Here is a 13,258-nt window from a genome sequence, read left to right on the forward strand (position 1 = left end):
GACAAGGAGGAAAGGATGAAAACGAAAATAAACAAAGGAGGTTTGCATTTCTCTAATAGTGATACCTGTAATGCATTCCTAAAGAGAAAGGATTAACCAGCGCGGATGAATGTGCGGTGCTCTGGGTTTCTCTGTGAAGGTGACATAGAAGTATTTCACAATTCACTCATTGTATTACTGGGAATGAATTAATTGTGTTAATAAAAATAGCATTATTTCATATCCTGGAACAATTCTGAATTCTTCTGTGAAGTTTGAAGCTGTATTTTTCTTGCAATTTCCCAAGAAACCACAGGGGGCATCTGGTGCAAATCAGACTCTTCACTCAGGATTGGATCGTTCCTGGGATGTATCTATGAGCCGTGATGCAGCTCATTTCGGAGGGTCCCCCTGTGTATAGGATACAGGCGAGCAGATGTGCAGAGAAAGTGGCAGAATTAAATTAGGCCTCAGGTCTTACTGATGCGCCCTTAACAGTCAGCAGGTTAATTCATTAAACCATTTAAACATGCTTTCAATAGATAGCAGAGATGCTTCACAACACAATAATTACAAGATTTATGGAACAGGACTTCTCACTTATGGCTGGTGTGAGTTACATTAAATAACAGGGCAATGTTTGCTATACAGATGTGTGATTTTGGTTACACATGCTTTTCATATTTGTTTCAAGTTAAAGAGGAAAGCTCGGCCCCAGTGGCATGTAGGCCACTCGTAACACTGCTCAATACCTGCTTTAACGCATTTATTAAAAGCATTAATCCATAGAGTTCAAAAAGCAGGTATGATTGCCAGATAATGCACCGCGTGTGTAATTAAAAAGGTGCATTGTATTCCTTTTGATTCCTAATGTACAAACACATACATGATTGAATCGTATGTAAATACAATAGATATAAGGGCCAGTTTCCTTCCGCGCTCAAAGTATGAGTCACTTGTATCCACCACTAATGCCTTAAAGAAGGCAGGCAAAGGCGTGGAATACGGAATGACCCCAAGCATGTAACCAAGTGATAAAGAGTCCTGAAACACACATTGCAACAAGCATAAGCTGGTATTCACCTAAAAGTACCGGGCCCTGCATGTACCTCTTCCTCAAACGCCTGACAATATTTCCTTTGTTTTTCTCTGATCAATTGTGAATTGCAAAAATCAATCAAATAATTATTCCCTGCATAATACTGCTTTAAATTTATAGGATGGCACCAGGGTTGGTCTTTCATAATTGACTTTGGGAAAAGTTGCAGCATAGCCTTCCTCTGAGATCCTGTTGTCATGCTACTGATGAAAACCCTGCCATAGAAAGCAAAGGGAGTGCTTTCTGCACACATGTATAGGGGTTCTCATTATTGGATCCTCAGAACCGTCTCCGAGCCAGTTTTGAAGCTCGCTAGCACTGAGTATATCAGGTAAGAACCTGCAGTAGGAGCCTAGGAACTGGGGGGGGGGGAGAAGGCATATGCATATGATGGCATGACATGGACATTCAGAGGGAATACTCAGCTATCATATGCATGTGCCTATAATGGATCGTATTCTAAAAGATTAAAAACTTTATGAAAAGAAGGCAGGGTGTATAGGGTTTAAACATGTAAACAAACAAGTAAAGAAACCCTTTATGATTTTCCATGCCATCAAGAAAACAAGTGCCTAAAACCGACATCAACAGAGACTGATTAGTGGCCTCAGAATTGTTAAACAATATATATCTATAAAATGTTTGCTGTGATTAATGTGTGGAGCAGACAGTCTGCTACCAAAAGTAAAAAAAAAAATTATGCCAGCATCTTGCCAGCTGATCTAACGAGCCGAGCGCCCTAGACAAACAGTCTGGTCCCTGTGACATTGTGGCACAATCTGTCACTCTTCCTGCAAATCACAAAATCACATAAAAAATACATGCAAAATTAAAAGATGACCTGCACCGACATTTCTGAGACATTTTTTTTTTAAACTTTTGGCAAAGACTGGTGGTATAATGCTTGTATAACAATGATGTGAAATACCTTCCTGCTACTGTCTGCTTTCCAGAAATATGCACTTTGTGAGTAATTTATTATTTTATTTGTATCGTTAGAAACTCTTATACTGCCTGTGAAAATAATGGAAAACGATACTTTGAAACAATGTATGCCGTCTAATAAAATTGCCACAAAGATATAGTAATTCTTACATATAAGGTATTTCCATACTGAAGGCACTTAAATTAATGCATTTTTGGGATATTAGTGACAATTAACATAGAAACATCATACAAAATTGTGGCGCTTTTTCATTTTTTTTCCATTTTTTAAATATATTATTCTTACTGTTGGATTCTTCAGCTTAAAGTGGTATCAAAGGAAATAGAAAGTACCCTCGGTAAAGAAGGGGTTAAAGGCATAAGCTGGTGATTTGACAATAACAGCCCACCTCTCTGCCTACATTCAAAGCTTTGTTTAAATCTAGTAGCAATACTATAACACGTTTCCAAATACTGGTCTGTAACAGGGCACATAGTCTATAAAACAAAAGGAATGCTATTAAAACAGGGAAACTCTACGTTAAGAGGTATTTTTTGATACTTCTAGGCAATTCTCTTTAGTTTTTGTTTATTTGTCTAGTTAATTTGTTGTTTTTGATGGGAAAAATTGAAAACATATAAAGTGATATTATAAGTTTCCTAGTTCTGATGACATAAGTGCGGCAGCGCGTGGGAATGTGTCCTTGGATCTAAATACAATACATATGTTTCTTTAACAAGATGATTTACAAATCGAGCAATAGCATGGATAGGTTGTGTAAAGAAATTGGCAAAATGTAAAATAAAGTCGAAAGGATAAAAAGGGTGCAATAAAAAGGGATGTTGAGTGAGTGATTTTGCAAAAAATAATTGATGATATAATGAATGCTGCATTATCCCTGTAACCTGGCTTGCTAATCACTGGTTACGCTGCAAAGCAATTCAAGTTTCTTAAAAACAGTTGCACAATTCTCTATATTAAATAATACAGGGGCAAGGTAAGAGCATAATCAAGAATGAAATTAAAGTACTTCTAATTATAATATAGTCATTAAAGTGTTGTGAGGCAATTATCATTAATGATTTATGCTTAAAGAAATGCAGTGTTTATATAATTGCACTCAGGTCACTGCCACAAGGTAAATGAAGGAAGCATAGTTTTGCTAAACCTTTATTTTTCATTAACTTGTCATTTCTGATAGTTTGTTCTTCAGCACTAAAGGGATCCAAGAATGTATTTTAATTACAAATCACCTATATTTACACCAATCCACATATTAAGTGCTTTGACCAAGGAAACATGAGAACTTCCCCATATAGAGACTACTAGCAGCCATGACAGTGGGGGTATTAAACATGCGCGGGATAGACATACGGCTCCTGAATCTAAGACGAGACCAGCGACTGATTAAGGTTTGACTCTTTATAGCAGGAAAAAAGGGCGACTAGACGGGCCATTGTGGGATCGGCATTTGCACAACATGTAGGTAATTTCCCAGAAAATGTAAATAAATAAATTTTAAGCTCCCAGGGTAAGGTGGTGATATAAAAAAAGTTGTGTCCCAATCTTTTCCACTAAACACCATGTAAGCATTTCATATGAAATCGATAAATTAATTGGCACTAATAAGGATGCATGCCCTATGTTTGACGCTTTGGCAGCATTACAAAGCCCGGTTACCTGCTGGATGTTTGCCTATGTACAAATCCCTGCTCCAGGCGGCTCTCACTGTTACAGGATGACAGAAAGTTTATTATCTGAATTTTAATTGAGCATTAGTAATTTTTCTTTTAATGTTGTTTACTGCGGGGGTTTCTTCTCACCTCTTTTTGATTTCATGTAATTATGATCGAACTTTACATTCAATGTATTGAAACTTCGAGGACTGGTTTGATTTGTACCATTATTTGCAAAGAATTCTAATATCAATATTTTCCACAGTTAAATTGCTAACTCTAGGGATTTAAATACTAAAACAAATGCCCCTTTTAAGGCAAAATATTCCTGTCTAACATATTTAGCATATGCCAGCATATTATTATTGTCTAAGTCATGTACAGGCTAAATATATATATAGTTTTACCTGAGGGAGCAAGCGCTACATGACACCCTCCGATACTTCTCCAAGGCCATAGTCACTAGGTGTTTGGGATAAAATTTAGCAAATTTCTACATAATGTGCCTTGATAATTGAGTGATGACATGTAGATGAAGCCCTGAAATCTGCAAGGTCTGCAGTCTTTTAGGAGACAGTTTGACACTTCAGCTACAATCTGTTAAAATAAAGTGGTGAGATGGCTCTGAATTTAGCAGTTTTTTGCACAGTTATACAAGTAACTTTATCTTTTGATCCAAAAGAAGGTTAAATTAGACTTTTCTCCAATATTATCATAAAAGTAAAAGAATTAATGAACATGGAATTCATTTTTTCTCCAACAAATTATCCATGAATCAATTTAGCAGTTTAATATTTATCAATTACTAGCTTTATTTACCAATAATTTCATGTATTACTTTATTAATTCATGAAATTGATAAATGTTTTCACTAACTTATTAATCAACTCTTTATTAAATGGATTATCATTAACACATATTTGCCAAATATGTAATGAATTAATACTTTCATCAAACACTTTTTCTTTTATTTATTAGATATACTTTGTGAGATATGTTCATTAATTATCTTTATAATGGGACATATTCCATAATTATTTTATAATTTATAATACATTTAAATATAGCAATTTGTAGAGGTAATGTCGGTGTCAGAATCCCCCTTGTTGCTCTACACATGGACACCATACATGTCTTTTGTATACATTTAGAATGCCATTTGTAGAGGCTTCTGTCCGTATACATGGAGGGCATTTTCTTGGGTGACTGCTGATACTTGGTTCAGTAACCCTGGGCAATAGAAACACAAAGAAGATACATTTTCATTGAACAAAGGATTTGAATAAGAGAACAAAATGAATGCTGACTTTCAGTCTTCTGATGCCAACCACAGGTAGGATGAAAGGGGGAGAGGCATTTTTACAGCTGGGTGCAGTTGGATAATTTGAGAGGTATTTTATGATACTTAATTCAATGCTCAACTGTAAAGGACATGGTAACATTTATTGGTGCACAGATTGTATATTTGGTTCACTTCCAGTTTTGGGAAGGAGGGCTGAGAGAAGGGAGGAGGGTGATTGACAGAGGGAGGCAGTTAGGGAGGAAAGCTGCTGGAAACAGAGTGTTCCTGGCTGGCATGCAGTGACAGGACTCCGATAGCCCAGAGCTGAATACACCCTTTGCCATATCGGTAGTGTCAGTCTTCCTCTTTGGGTCCCACTGGCAGAAGCTTTCTTGCAGGTGTCTTGTTTGTTTTCTCCAAGAAACAGAACATATTATTATGCGTGAGACTTTAGATGAACCCGGCCTGGTGATAGTTACACGCTGGATCTGTGTTTGCTTAAATAAAACGCTAGCAACCACTCTCTGCAAAAGACCAAGCGGTTCGATCACAAAGTATTATCATGGCTCCTAAGCTGTACATATTTGGTACATGTTCATAAGATATGAGTGAAATAAAATAGGCAAATAAACAAGGGGCCATCCACAGTCAACAAAATAAAATGCAGAATGGTTTTGTCAAAGGAAAAGACTACATATTTCTACACACAACTGCACAGTCCTGAGTTTGATGCTCATATTGGGGTCACACATCACCCAGGTTTACAAAGACCTGCTTTTACTCTGCTTTTTATATGCCTGACTTTCTTCATGATATTCCTCCCACTTTCTGAGATTTCCCCTGGTCTGCTCTATCAGTGCATTGATTGCCTTCCTCTTTATGTAAAGGGTTAAGGGTCACAATAGGGTCTGGTGCCCTGCTGTATATCCTGCTCCACAGGGCACGCGTCACCTCTGTTACCCTCCCTTGTTTCACAGCTCTTGTGTTTTGGTTCCTGTTGCTACAAACACCTGAGCAATTAAGTATGTGAATGATCTTATCTTATTCAATCTGGACTCTATATTACCTTAAGACAAGCTAAAATAATAACTGTGCTATGTGTGTTTAGTTTTACATTCTTACTAGTTAACCGAGTGAGACAGGAACAGATTAGCGCATGCTTAGCTGTTTGTTCCCACTGTATGTTATAGTCACACAGGCTGGCACTAAAAGGTTAAAAGTGCAGGAGAATGGTTATTTTAGGTTAAAAGAAATAGCAAGTTAAGTTCCACATGCTGCAAGCATCGTGAGCTATTTAAAGTAAAATGCCTATAAACATTGCCTGACCTCACACATGATCTACTGGCTGAATGGGCAAAAATTCCCACAGAAATGCCCCAAAATCTTGTGAAAATCCATTATGGCCGCAAAGGGAGGACCATCTTTATATAAATGTCTATTTAGAATGGGATGTCAGAAAAGTCCCTGTTGGTGTAACGTTCAGGTGTCCCAATACTTTTGTCCATATAGTGTGATCACATGGTCAATGCATGGGGCATGGCCTTTTAGAAGCTGGTTCACGGCCACACCATGCATCAACTTGACAGTAATGAGGATGTTTTTAATCACTCAGTGCTTGTCCTGTTTAAGTGTTAGTGATTATTTCATAAGATCGAGTATATTGCCAAATAGAAGTTCTACTTTACTTCAGCACTGGGGTGATTATTTATGATATGTTATTAAGTTGCTTGCTTATTGCACAAGCCACTTCTGATTGACCCCTAACAGGCGGTAAAATCAGAGTATAAATCCCCAATCATTTGTTGCGCCAACAAAGCGTAATAATATAGTAAAGAGTATTTCATAAACTCAAGAACAGCATTCATGCTCAAACTGACTATTTATTTGCATAAAATATAAATCTTCGGTAATATATTATACTAGTTATAGAAGGGCTACGGCCTCATTGTGGGTATCTCAATGCTTCCATACAATGGTGTGGAGGAGGGAGGGGATTTTCAGAAACCATGCAGAGGTCCGATGCATGCGTTAAGTTTTAGTAACAATAACTGCTTTGTATGACGTTTGGTGCACTGCATATCTTTGTGGCTTTTGCAGAGACTATATTAACAGGATTAATGCGTGTTTTTGTTAAATGTGAACTCATCTGTAACATTGCTCTCGATTTAATGGACTGACCTTTCGGAGACCTAGAAGAATAACTACACATTAGTGCTATAGTAAAATGTAACTTGTCCTTTCATTTGGCCCTTTGTTTATTTAAGTATGACATGTTTTGATAATCATTTTCTGTGAAAGTGTCAACTGAAAGCTCTAAGTAAGCAAGCATGTGATTTCAGGTGCTCTAACAGGCTACCTAGCACCCCCCCCCCAAACCTTTTTGGCATGGCCAAGCGTCACAAGAAACGGCGCATGTTCATGACACTTAATTTAAAGGAAAAAGAGATAGTTTAAGATCATCAACTAAAATCAAATCGCAGATGATGTTAAACATCAAAGGCTTTGGCTTAAACCAACCATGTGATTAAAAGCCAAAAGGAAACAATGTGGAAGCGCTGTTTGCGTTACGAGCTCTTGTAATGTTTGCAGTAATCTTGGCATTGTATTTGCACCTACAAAAAACAGACATTTATACCATGAAGTATTTCATTTTCTCCTTTAGGGCAGCTCAGCTAAAAAACCCGGACAAGAAGCCGGCTGCGCAGAGCGCCACGTTTGCCAGCTTACTGTTTTCACTCAGACTACAAGTTGGCCAAAAGTACAAACAAGCAGAGCCGGGAGTATTGTTTACATGGCGTGATGTGAAGGCAAATAGCACGTAGATCATAGAATAGAAATTGCACTTTAGTAAAAAAGTTTATATCAAATACAAAATAATCTGCCAATACTGCCGAACTACAGATTCTGCCACAATAAACGTATTAATCAACAGTGATCATATAGATACATTTAAAAGCCAAAACTGAATTACGTCATACTTCTGTCAGTAAATATTTAGTACGGCTTCAAGTTATAAACTTTCTGCAGGCACCCAAAGTCCTGAACAGATTGTAAAGCAATATTCAGTACTCACTATGAATGAAAGGCCAAATGGAGTCTTTAATAACATTGTCCTGAATATGTGTGAATGTATAGTGCTGGAGTCAGTCTGTGAGTGTGTGTGAATGTATAGTGCTGGAGTCAGTCTGTGAGTGTGTGTGAATGTATAGTGCTGGAGTCAGTCTGTGAGTGTGTGTGAATGTATAGTGCTGGAGTCAGTCTGTGAGTGTGTGTGAATGTATAGTGCTGGAGTCAGTCTGTGAGTGTGTGTGAATGTATAGTGCTGGAGTCAGTCTGTGAGTGTGTGTGAATGTATAGTGCTGGAGTCAGTCTGTGAGTGTGTGTGAATGTATAGTGCTGGAGTCAGTCTGTGAGTGTGTGTGAATGTATAGTGCTGGAGTCAGTCTGTGAGTGTGTGTGAATGTATAGTGCTGGAGTCAGTCTGTGAGTGTGTGTGAATGTATAGTACTGGAGTCAGTCTGTGAGTGTGTGAATGTATAGTGCTGGAGTCAGTCTGTGAGTGTGTGTGAATGTATAGTGCTGGAGTCAGTCTGTGAGTGTGTGTGAATGTATAGTGCTGGAGTCAGTCTGTGAGTGTGTGTAAATGTATAGTACTGGAGTCAGTCTGTGAGTGTGTGTGAATGTATAGTGCTGGAGTCAGTCTGTGAGTGTGTGTGAATGTATAGTGCTGGAGTCAGCCTGTGAGTGTGTGTGAATGTATAGTGCTGGAGTCAGTCTGTGAGTGTGTATAAATGTGTAGTGCTCGAGTCAGTCTGTGAGTGTGCGTGAATGTATAGTTCATAATAAATGAAAATGAAATCATGATTTGGGAAGAATAAAAGAGTTGGCTCCTACATTTTTTGCCTGACTCCTAGCTCCAAACCCAATTTTGTCGATGCCTGCATTAGTGACATAAACCAAGTTACACAAATAAATAAAAAACAAGTGATAATTTCTTAATTGGGCTAACATCTTAAAACTCCAAATGTTTGTGGATGAAGTGTTTAAATCAGTAACCGTATTGTTTTATAATGTAGTAAAGCTTGGCTTATAAGAACAGTGATAATGATCATTAGAGACGGTCAACAGTAACCAAGAAACAACACAAATCATGTTTTGTTGAAAATACCAATTCATGTATTTAATACCAGGATTAATGGATCCTGTCTAATTGTTTGGGTGGGTGAGGATGAGGCACAGACCAAGCAATCTGATGCATCACTGGAATATTAAGATGAATAACAAGGCTGCATTGTGTTGTAAAGTTGTCTTTTTGACTCAGATGATTCTCAGTTATTGATATGCTACAGAGGACAAGGAAGGGTGCGGGTGAGAGTAAGAAATGGTCCAAAGAGTAGCTCAATCGAAAAATATGGAGAATGCAGTAGGAAAAGACAGGCAGAATGGTTCTAATCTTCAAAGTCTCTATGCAGAGGCCACAATCCCCTCCTCACAGTTACAGCAGCAATTCATTTGTTTAAACATTTTTATATAAAAAACACAAATATTTTCTTTATAACCAAACATATAACTGGTAACCTCATTTAATAATGTTACATATTGTCATGTGATGATGACAGATAAGTTCAATCCTTTCAGTATAGTTTGTTGGGCTGCTAAAATGTGTATCTTGAAGCCAAATACAATTTTTCAAAGTATTTGGCAAGAACGTCCCGAGGGCTGTTTTTGGTGAGGACATTTCTTAGAATTAATTGATTAGCATGTATTGCAGTTTTTTCTCACAATTTATCCCAATACTAAGTCGCAGTACTCAATTAGCCAATTATACATTAGAATGTCATGACTATGTCGGTGGGAATTGGCGCTCCTGTGTCTTATTAGTGACTATGATTATGTCAACATGACATGACCCATTTCCACCCGTTTTCCATAACCTAGATTACTTGGTCATTAGCAGATTGTAAAAGCAGAACGTGGTTTCTAACTTTGGGAATCTGTAGCAGAAATGTTCAGGTGAGGCAAGTCTGCAATCAGCTTCATATGTTATAGATCCAGAATACTGGAAAAGTAATATAATCCTTATTATTCACACTCAAACAGTTAAGGTGGGAGGCAATAAATACTGTAATTGCGCCTCTGCCCGAATGTTACTTAAAGCAATGCATTTTCTCAGCCACCACCACAACTTCATAGCCCATGCAATGTTTAAGAGCAAATGCACGTGGTTCGAAACTATGTTACAGTTTCCTTGAAAGGATTAGCAGAAAATGTGAATTCTGTAAACATGGTTTGTTCTTAAAGGGATAGTCAAGCTAGCCCCCATTTTTTAGCATGCGGTGAAAAAGTCCCCCATTACATTTCAATGCGATCCAACCATAAAAAATCTGTTCATCAGTCTCATCAAATATAATCATAAAACAAAACAAAACAGTTACATTTCGTGTTATGACAGGTAAGCAATATTTTTTTTAGAAGAGGGATAGAAATGTCTGTTCCTCTAATATAGATGTCACTGGATCCCAGGTAAAGATAGTATTTTTTGCAGTTATAAACAAATTAGGTTAGTGACGTTAAATAAAACATGAGTGAAAGATAAATTAAGGAATCGGCTGAAAACTGAACCGTAAAAACACTTTGCATTGCATGACCCTTCTTGAATTTTGTCTCTTGCTACAGAGCGGTGTAATGAATCGTTTATCCCTGGGGGATCAGTATGAACAATCAAGTATTGTCTAGTTTCTCAGTTTAATGTCAGAGACTTTGATGGATGAAGAATTAATTTGCCGTAAGGGACAAAGGTGTGAAAAAAATCAACAACTGTGTCTTTTTCTTATTGGATTTTTATTATTTAAAATAATAATAGTTATCTATTAATCTCACTTTTTTGCCAGTAATTTCAAATATTATTATTATTATTGTATGATGCATGTCTCCATTAATTATTGTACACCAAGTGCATTAAGCAGGTCGTGACCTTAGTGCAGAGAGCCACCAACCTGCCCTTTAATGGAATTTTAAAAATTATATCAACTATCCCAGTTGTTGTGATTTGATTTATTCCAAACTATAGTGGGTGTACAGGGCCCCGTACACTGTATCTCACACGGTCTGTGCTATAATTGAGAAGACGTGTGACTGTGAGTGGTTTTCACAGAGGGCTTTAAACATTAATCACTGCAGGTTCCTCCACATTCCTAGCTCCTCACTGAGTTATGATGGCACAAGTGCAACGTCCCCCATCATGAGACTTACTACAGGGAAGTCAAGGTTCTTCCAGGCTTTATTGATAATAAGATAACAAATTCATTAACCCTTTGAGTGTCCAGGAGTACCCAAATATGTCTTTATTTATATTGCACCATTTACCAAAACCCATCTAATTTCCAGCGCCTGTGTATTGGATAGTTAGCTATAATACTCCTCTATCATTACATGCATTTTTGTCATAAAGCGCAATGTACATTTTTATAGCAGGAAACCAGTAACTTCATAAAACGGGTACAAAAGGCTGAGCTGCATACTTTTAGATCTGATCAATGAGATGGCTATACAGAAAACTGTCCAGGTTAAAGCTGCTAATCCACTTTCATACTGTCAATGTAACACAGAGACTTTTGAGAAGCTTTTTCTGCTTCTAAAGGAGCAGCCTATTAGAGCCTGTAAAAATATTAATTCTACGATTAAAAAGATTTCTGTGAATGTTTATAATGGTGCATTTCATTCTAAAAGTGTTAAACTAAACAATGTAGGCGGAACAGCAACTCTAACTTCCCATTATGCAGGACCGGCCCAGCCTTTCCTCAGCTCCCTGGGGTCCGTTAGGATTTAATGCACAGTGGAGTCGGCTGTCCTGGAGACTGCCATCTTTCTTTGTGCCGGAGAAGATGTCAGTAAAATAAGAACAGGCTTTGAGTTCATAAAACCAACTCCTTTGCCAGTACGCACTAAAACTACTTCTTAATGTTGTACAATCACTTTTTATGTCTCTTATTTACACATTTCTAAGTTTCCTCTGTCATAACAAGGAATTTAAAAATGATATTGCCAAATTCTTTATATTCTGAGTTGTTTTAATGCACATTATGGTTTCTCAGAAAGGTGAACAATTATCTTCCTTGAAAGAAAAAAAATCAAAACATGTAGCTCAAACCTCATGCCATTTATAGAATATACATTTACAAAAGAGATGCCAATCAGCATTCTATACTCCGGGGCCAGAATTCCTTGCATTATTTCTGTTCTCTCTCTCAACAACTTTCATTTCTCTGGGTTATTTCCTATTGTCAGATGCAATAATATGTAAAATGCCTTCCAGAGGTATGTATGAGGGCAATATGCTACAAATAAACAATGCACTGTTACCAGGCAACAGGTGCATAAACAGTATAGTAAGAAAAATAATACATATCCTGGCAAACAAAGGAATGAGTAACAATCAATCAGCTGAGAGTGACAGGGTACAGATCGCTGCACCTAAGCTAGTTTCGAAGGATCTTATCCAAGTTTCAGTCACAAATACACAGCTTGCTTTCATACTTGTCATCTTAAAAAACTGACATTAAAATTCCATTTTTAAAGTGAGAAGAATCTTGTTAACCTTCATATTTAATTCTCAATTTTAGAATATATTCCTTTTTTGGTTGAGTTTCAGACCAACAGAAGCATCAGGGACGGCTCTAGGTTTTTAGGGGGCCTTTTTTAGCACAACCGATGGAAATGGATAATTATACATAAACTATGGATCATTATACTTGTGATCACAAGTTTGTTAACGAACAAGATGCCCAGTGATTAATGTGAAAATTAAGAGGCATCTGTGCCTCACACCTACCACATCCTCAGAGGGCCCAAACATCAGTGGGGCCCATAAGCAGCTACTTAGTCTGCATATACGCAGCACTGCCCCTGACGTGCGTGTCCTGAAGGAAGAAGACAGACCTACATAGAGGATTTGCCATGGCACACACGTTTTATGCCCTCGGGACACATCATGCAGGCACTTGGGCCATGATAGGAAGGTCATGGGCCAACTAGATATTATAAATTATACCCATATAATGTGTTTAGTGTGCATATAACCACTTATAACGCCCATCTCACAAGCTATCAGAACAGGATCTACCAGGTCCAGAGACACTCACTTTGAATAGGATGCATTGAAAGTAACATTTCAAGGAATAATACCTCATCGTTTCCCCAAATAACTCAGTCCATTGTGTGAGTGAACATGTATACTTAAAGACCATAAAGAATTATCTAACCCTACTGTACTGATATTCTCACAGGGAAAAAATGTG

This window comes from Spea bombifrons, chromosome 12, assembly GCF_027358695.1.
Source record: "Spea bombifrons isolate aSpeBom1 chromosome 12, aSpeBom1.2.pri, whole genome shotgun sequence".
Lineage (NCBI taxonomy): Eukaryota > Metazoa > Chordata > Amphibia > Anura > Pelobatidae > Spea > Spea bombifrons.